The sequence below is a fragment of the Peromyscus eremicus genome, chromosome 12, assembly GCF_949786415.1.
Source record: "Peromyscus eremicus chromosome 12, PerEre_H2_v1, whole genome shotgun sequence".
In the NCBI taxonomy this organism is placed as follows: Eukaryota; Metazoa; Chordata; class Mammalia; order Rodentia; family Cricetidae; genus Peromyscus; species Peromyscus eremicus.
Genome location: NC_081428.1, coordinates 67,626,702 through 67,634,938, shown reverse-complemented (window position 1 = coordinate 67,634,938; position 8,237 = coordinate 67,626,702).

Genomic DNA, 8,237 nt, shown 5'->3' with positions numbered 1-8,237 from the left:
AGTTCTTTTCCAACCAAGTCACCTAGCCAGTCCTGTTTCTTTTTTAATGCAGTAGAATTCTCAACCATTTATTCCTTTAAGCACTCAAATTTTCTGCTTGATTTCAAGATGAGTATATTTTAATAAACTTATTTAAAGAATAAAATGAGTGGTTCTGTGGTGTTTTGAATAATTGCGGCCCCTGTAAGCTTATATATGTGAATGCTCAGTCACCAGGGAGTAAGTAGCACTATTTTAGAAGGATTGAGTGGTGTGGCCTTTTTGAGGCAGTGTGTCATTGGGGTGGGCTTTGAGGTTTCAAAAGCCCACACTAGGCCCACTCTAGTCTTGCTTTCTCTGTCTATGGATCAGGATGTAGTTCTCAGCTTCTGTTCCTATGCCATGAGGGCCACCATGTTCCCATTATGCCTCCACTAAGGTGAAAATGGACTAACTCTGAAATGTAAGCAAGCCCCAGTTAAATTCTTCCCCTTTGATGAGAGTTGCCTTTGTCATGGTGTCTCTTCACAACAATAGAACAGGGACAAAGGCAGGTTCCAAAGGTGAGAGTGTAAATTCTAAAAGGACTGTTAACTTTCAGCTTAAAAAAATAGAAAAATAAGGATACAGAAATATATAGAAAGGAAGGTAGAGTTATTCTAAGATTTTTCTAATAAGAATATAAAAGATGGGGAGGATGTTATGTGGTTACTGAGTTTATGAAGTAGCCAACCATCATAACATCTACTATGCTAATTATACACCACACGTTCACCTCACACTTACTTCGGCAAAGAAGTGATCACAGAAGGAGGAACAAACACCACAGGGTGTCTTAACATTCCCTTCATAAGATAAATAAACAAACAAGCAAATAAATAAATTTGCACAAACACTTATGAACAATGAGAGCCAGAAATGCAACTTTTTTCTGCCAAACATTGGAAAAGCATAAGAGAAAAAAATTAAACTTGGAAAAGAATCTATCTCAATGATTTAGAAGTACAGAACAATGTCAATACAATAGTAGACAGAAATTTAGAGTCGTCTTATTTAATTCCCTGATTTTATAAATAAAATAATATACAAGACTTTAAAACCAGTAATAGTATATACAATAATAAAAACATATCTAAATCTTTAAGAATCTGAATGTTATAAAAAGTTACATCATTCTATAAGCTAGAAGGCAGATACACTATGACTAATGTATACAAAATAGTATCTCTTATTCCTTCCAAGACAGGAAAATTGAGGTTAGGAAGTTTATGTAAAAAACTTCAATATCTCTGCTGGAATGCAATCTAGAGTAAGTACCTGTACTATCCATATAGTAAAGTCTTCCTAAGCCAGACTTTACCATCAAGGATGAAACTGTGATTTCATAATGAATCTCCTCACCATATCCTTTCCTTTGCATTTTAATCTTCTTTCAAATCAGTTCTTTTATCATTTTTTGATTTTGTTTCTTTATCTTAATATTCTCAGTCTTTAGAAAAGTTTATCTTAAAATGTATTAAAAATTAAAATGTATTAAGATTCTTTTCAGTTTGTGGTAAGCAATTGTATTTGAATGTTCATTGAGTTAATTTATATTATTCTTATAATTAAAAAAACTCTGTACAAAAACTAAGATAGTTTATTAATTTTCACTGTTAATTTAAAGAGTTATGAGTTAGGATTAGAGTTAACAAGCATAAAGTAGACTTATGCTGAAATTCAATGCATAATAACTATTAAGAGCCAAGAAGTAGGAAAAGAAAAAAAATATTTATTTGGTTACTTAAAACAGAAATCTCAGAAAACATATCATGTTACGCATAAATATTTCCCTCTCTTGTAAGGAGTTAGTAAAATAACTAAGAACCTCATTATCACAGTTAATAACACTAATATTTAACAGTTCCTTATATCAGTTTTTCCCCAGTGTTTGTTCTACTCCAGGTGTCCGCAAAGTACCATTGTCTTTGTATGGAAAACTCCAAGACCTGACATTAAAAGTCCAAGACCTAACCTGAACTGACAGGATTCAAATGATATATTGCAATTTAAATCTCTGGTTTAATTGAATTGATACACAATCAGCCAACTCAGCTCATGCAGTAGAAAGTGAAATTTGCTGAAAACGGAGAAACTAGGGATCTATGTGGAAAAGGATGTGGAAAGATATGTAAGAGCCAGAGGTGGTGGATGACTCCAGGACACAGCTTCTTCCTGAAACAAGAGGACTGATGCACAGATGAACTCACAGAGTGTGGCTGCATGTATAAGACCTGTACAGGGTCAAAGCAGTCAGAATCCCAACACTGAGAAAAGGAAGTTGTCACAAAATCTCACCCCTAACAAAGAAGCTATTTGTAATTGTTAACCACTGTGAAAGAGAAAATAGTTTTCTCCAGTTGAGTGACACTGAGTGGTAGGCCAACCACACTCCAGCAGGCCCATGCTCAGGAGATGTTGGCCAATACAAAACGGACTCTCTTTTTTTGCACCTGTTTTTGTCTGGTTTTGATATTTTTTGTCTTGCTAGTTTTTTGTTTGTTTTATTGATTGATTTCTTTCTTTTTTGGGGGAGAGAAGAAGAGAGGGAGGGAGAACAGGAGAGGGAGAGAAAGAGTGAAAGAGGAAGCATGCAGTTGGGTGCGAAGAGGTCAGGAAGGGTTTTTGGAGGAGTTAGAATACGATCAAAATATATTGTGTGAAAAAAATTTAATACCAAAAAAAAATGGGGTAACTGAAAACATATACTATTGTTGGGGAATAAAAACAGAAGAGCTAAAAGCCAAGTACAGACTCATCCCATGGAGACAATAGTTCAGTAACTGCTGCTCTGCGGTGATTCTTCTTGTCTTCAACAGTGAAATAAAATCATAAGAAAATTACAACAAATACATATCTTACATATTTATACATATCTGCCATTAATAATCTGTCATCTATCATCTATGCATCTATCTATTGTCTATCAATCATCTAATTTATCTATTTATCTATCATCTATTATCTATCAGTCATCTAAGTTATGTATTTGACTACATGTCTATCTATCTGTCTATCTATTGTCCATCTGTCATCTAGTATAAATAAACAAACTAAAAGTCTACACATTTAGACCTGTCCTCAAGTCTGTACACATTATCCAGATTTACCCTTATCAGCAACCATCTATTTTTAACCGAATGTGTCTGTGGATGGCAGTTCCTTCCCTTTAGCAGATTACCAAAGTATTACTTCCAACTGCATACTGTCCTTGGAGCAACGGAATCACCATTCTAGAGGTATCTAGTCTTTGCACTAGAGAGTTTGGCACCCTGTTCCCAACCCAGGCTGCTTCATATAGCATTAGCATATTTTGTTACCCAGTACAAATGACAATCCTCACACAGATAGCAGGTAAGCATGCAGTTGTCCACTAATTATTTCTAATGAACCCCTGGGCTTTCTCAGATTCCACCTCTCAAGATCTTTCAAGGGAACGTGCTGATGATAGACCTAAATACAGAAGGAAATTAGTCAGTGTTAGCTAAGACTTCCATCATTATAAATTTACTTGGGTATGTTTGCTCATTTTCCTACCCAGTGGAGGAATAAACCAAAACACCACCACCACTGTTTATTAAATGTAACTAGATATTAATTATGAGAGACAAAATTATATAAATTTGCTTTTTATAGCTTCTAAATAGATTTTCAGAGTAAGACCTTCCTGACAAATATGAAAATACAACCAAGGAACCTGCATGTATTGATGAGCTCAGTAATTCTGAAAGCTGTGACTCTTTGTTCCAAAATCTGACATCTTCACTGACGAGCCATGCTTCTGTTAGAGGTCGTTGTGGTCACTGATGTAATGTGGGGGTGGGGAGCGGCAAGAACTATTTTCCAAATGCACAAATATACAACAATTTGTGTTCTTTGTGAAACTAACCCATTTTTGTAAAGGAACATTATTTGTATTACATTTTTCTTGGAATTGCAGTTAGTGAAATGTCATTAAAAATGATACCATTTTACCAGAACATAAATAACATAGATTTTTTTTTAAAGGCCCATATGGAATTATTTTGTATACAATCACAGAGCAAAATTAATTTCAAAGCGCAAGTTTCTTTTATAACTTATATTCTATTTCCTTTCTTTGTTCTTATCTAAAAAATGAAATCTCTACCAAGAATAGGGTTTTACAGCAACACATTTTTCATTGTTTCCTCTGCCCTTATGCAATTCTGAAGGATTCCACATTTTGCTTTAATGTGATATTCAAGGTGAGTTTCATTTTACACTCTACACAAATGCTATCCAAGCTGATCAGGCCTCTATTTCATTTCCGTGGAAAACTATTGAATTTTAAGGTTGCTTTTACAAAAAGTTGTGCTTCTAACACAATGACATAAACATGAAGCTACAAAACAAAATAAGGAGAACGTGTGGTCAAGTAAGGGAGGAATGAGTGTACCCATAATGTCATGCCCATAATGGACAGCACACACTGCAGCTGCCAGCCAGCAGGCAGCTCACACTTGGAGGTGTGGTCTTCTGAGGGTGACTATTTCCAATTCTCTACACTCTGGCTTAACAGGCATCCACCAATGCTCAGTTTCAGTTTGGTATTACTCAATGTATCAAATACCTCTTATCAAATTGGAGCCTCATTATTATTATTCTATTCTTTGAGAATTTTAACCTCCTTGTTGCTTTGTTTTGCTTAGACTTGTTAAAAGTGTAGTATCAATAGTAACCTAACTTCAAGATTCGCTTACCCATTAAATTAAATCCAGCTAACTGGCTGGAAATGTAGGTAGGGTTTTGCCCTCTGGTGGATACTTAGGGAACAAGCTACAGCAGAGAGAAAACCTAAACATTCACTGACATGGGAAGAAAAGCTAAAATATAATTCTATTCAAATAAAAAATCTGAGACATACAGTTGAAATAGAAATTTTAATGGGGCATCAAGCAATCAAAATATAGGGAAAGATTATGAATACAACAGAAATGTAATGGCTTGAATGCCTATTTTAAGTGTAGGATAACCATGGGATCTAAATCAGTATTATCATTTTAATCAACATGGCTTTTCCATGGATCATAGAGGATATCTATTATTGATCTTCTGAGTCTCTATCTGGCAGTTAGAGTAATTTCCACTTACTTTGGTTGTTCAAAGCTGGAAGTTCTTTGAAATCCCATTATTGTGATTAAGCACAAGTACCAACGTTTGCTACAGATGTATTTGGAGAAACATTGATGCTTAACACATAGAAGACATTGGGTATCTTTTAAACATCGAATGAAAACAACCATTGGTATTTGTTCAGAGACCTTTATTTAAAAAAAAAAACTTCTAGGAAAATAAATGTTTTTTTTTTTCTGCCACCTCAACCCACCTGCATATACCCACCTATCCTAGTCTCTCACACACCCCCAACTACGTCTAGTCAACAGCATTCCATCCAGATAACTATACCCAGTATGTGTTTTGACTAAGCTTGAATTGACACACATGTGAGAGTAGCTTTGGAGCAGGTTCTGATAACTTCAGCTCTGGTATTTGCCCTTAGACAGAGTCCAGGTGCTGAATCACCATCCCCCTTCGCTAGATTCTCCCATCATTTTCTAGATACAAATTATAACCACTGCCTGACATCCACATGGAGTATGATTTGAGATCCTTATTTCATAGGATATAAATAAGAATTATTTTCCTAAAGTTATTTACTTGAGATAAATTTAATTGTTACCTTCATTGTCTGGTTTAAGGGATAATCCATTGGTATATTATTTGTAGTTGATACATACGTTGTACACATTCAAGAGGTACAGAATGCTTGAGCCCATATATAACACACAGTCATCAAATCAGAGTGTGTGGCACACCCGTCTCACTAGACACTTAAAAAAGAAGGTTGAGCTTTCCTTTCCTTCCTTTTTTTCTCTTCATCTTTTGTCCCTTTTCATTTTTTAGACGGAGGCTCAGTATGCAGTGCAGACTAGCCTCAGACCTCCAGTTGGTAGTCCTGTCTCACTTCTCCAGTGTCCAACATACAGGCATAGAGGATCATGTCTGCCTAAGATTTTCAGCTAAGTAAGTAATTGTCTGGACAATCAAACTCTTAGTCCTGGAGTGTGTGTGGAAGATGAAACTACCTGTATTCCCATCTCCTGTGCTCCCTTAACATCTTGTGTTTCCTTACATTCTGACCTCCTCTTCAGGCTTGCAATTTAGAGTTATTACTGCCAAGGCATCCAGTTGCTTAATTGTATGTCTAAGTAAAGCAGTACATACACTTAAGTCCAATAACACTACAGACTGGAGATGAAAACCAATCAGAGCTCTCTGCTCTGCTTTATCCCCCACACAGCTACACTGCAGTACTGTTTCTAGAAACAACACTTCAGTTCTCAGTGTCTTGTTTCAGATGCCCATGGTTTTACAGAAGATGCACTTGAATGTTTTCATTCAGCATCTGTTTTCTTTCTCGCATCTGAGAACAGACTATAGGCCTGATGCTGCAGCCTGCCACTTTACTTCTCATGTAATTTTCTGTCCTTGCTTGGCAACTTACAACACACTTTAAAATATTAACAATTCTAATTTTTCTAAACAATGTCGGTTATATTATCTATAGTCAATCATTTTAAAATAGTGCCATTTATATTAGTCAGAGCTTAATTATCTTTTAGTTCATTCAACTTCTGTTTTTTTGTGTGTTTTAATAATTGCTTTTATACTTTGATTATTTCCATTTTTTTCAATCACCGGTGTATGAACACCTTTGCATTCTATTTCTTTCTGTGTCATGCCTCGGAGAACCTGATTGCATGCCACTGCCATGCATGTTCTCACTGGAGTGACTCTCCTCTTGCTGGCTGCAATTCTATATCCCTTAATTACATTAATTAATTAATTAATTAACGTTCCCCACCAAGTGTGGATAGGCTCCACATTCCTGCTTGGTGCTTCTGCATGGTTTCAGCTTGGAGTTGCTCACCTCTTCTCCTTTTCTTCTCAGAAGGCACTGAGCAAGAGGTGCAATGTGGAAGCCTCCGTCATCTCTGAGGACAGTTCTGTGCTCTTCTTTCTTCTTTTCCGGTACCACCGTCCTGCAGCCAACCCTCTTCTGCCCTCTTCTCACTACTGTTATTTTTCTTCCGAATTAAATACTTAAGTGCATTTTTTTTTACACCTTTACTGCAGTCATAACGGCTTTCTGAAAAGAGGGCTTGTCTACTCTACCACGTACAGCTTGAGGTTAGGACTAGCCAGGTCATAAGACAGTGAGGAACATAGAATCCAATGGTATGAACACAGACAGTTCATACAACACAAAGTCCTGCACATCCACCAGGCAGATCACAGCACAATGATACATTTCTCTAGACTTCCTTTGTCAATGGACTCAGTAGAGAGTTGTTAGTCTGCAGCCTAAGTGGATGAGCCAACCCTAATTTCCCCCATGCTCATAACCATGAGGCCTCACACCTATTAGATGGCCATGTGGATGTTTTTGAGACTTCCTAGGACCAGGGAATGGAAAGTATAAATTTTGTTTGTTTAAAATACATACTAAGTTCCCAATAAACTATTTCAGACATACAGTGCAAATCAGGGAACAATGTCCCCTTCATGGAAAAATCACCATTCTAGCAAGAGAGCACATACATCTGTTCATTGATAGGCAGTCAAATTTCAATGTTATTGAAAGAGAAAATGTATCTGGAATTAGAAGATGTGGTTTGCCAAAGGAGGGATTGGCTGCAATTTAAATTAAAGCAGGGTAGTTGCAACGGGCCCTGTGAAGAGGGTGGCATGTTTAAAAAGACAAAAGGAGGTGAGGGGTAGCAGCAGTTCTAATATATGGGGATGGCAAAAGCAAGCAAAATGAGCAGCAGAGTTCGAGCCCAAGGGCACAAAGGACAGGTGAGCACGCTGTAGCATTCAGAACATCCTAAGAAAGGGAAAGCAAGGTAAGGTCAGATCTCATGGAGCTATGTGCTAAGGACTTTTAAGTTGCAGCATCAGGAGAGGATCAGACTGCTAACTTTGTAAAAGACCGCTCTCCATGTCAAGGCATGGTATGAAGTCCGTGAGTGCGTGATTAAACCATGGCACTTCCAGACAGCAGCATACTATTCAGCACTGAATAGAGATGTGCTATCAAGCCACGAAAGACACAGAAGAAACTGGAAGGACTCAGAAGAAACTTATATACATCTTTAAAACTCTAAAAAGCCAAGCAAAAACAAAGGGGGGAGGGG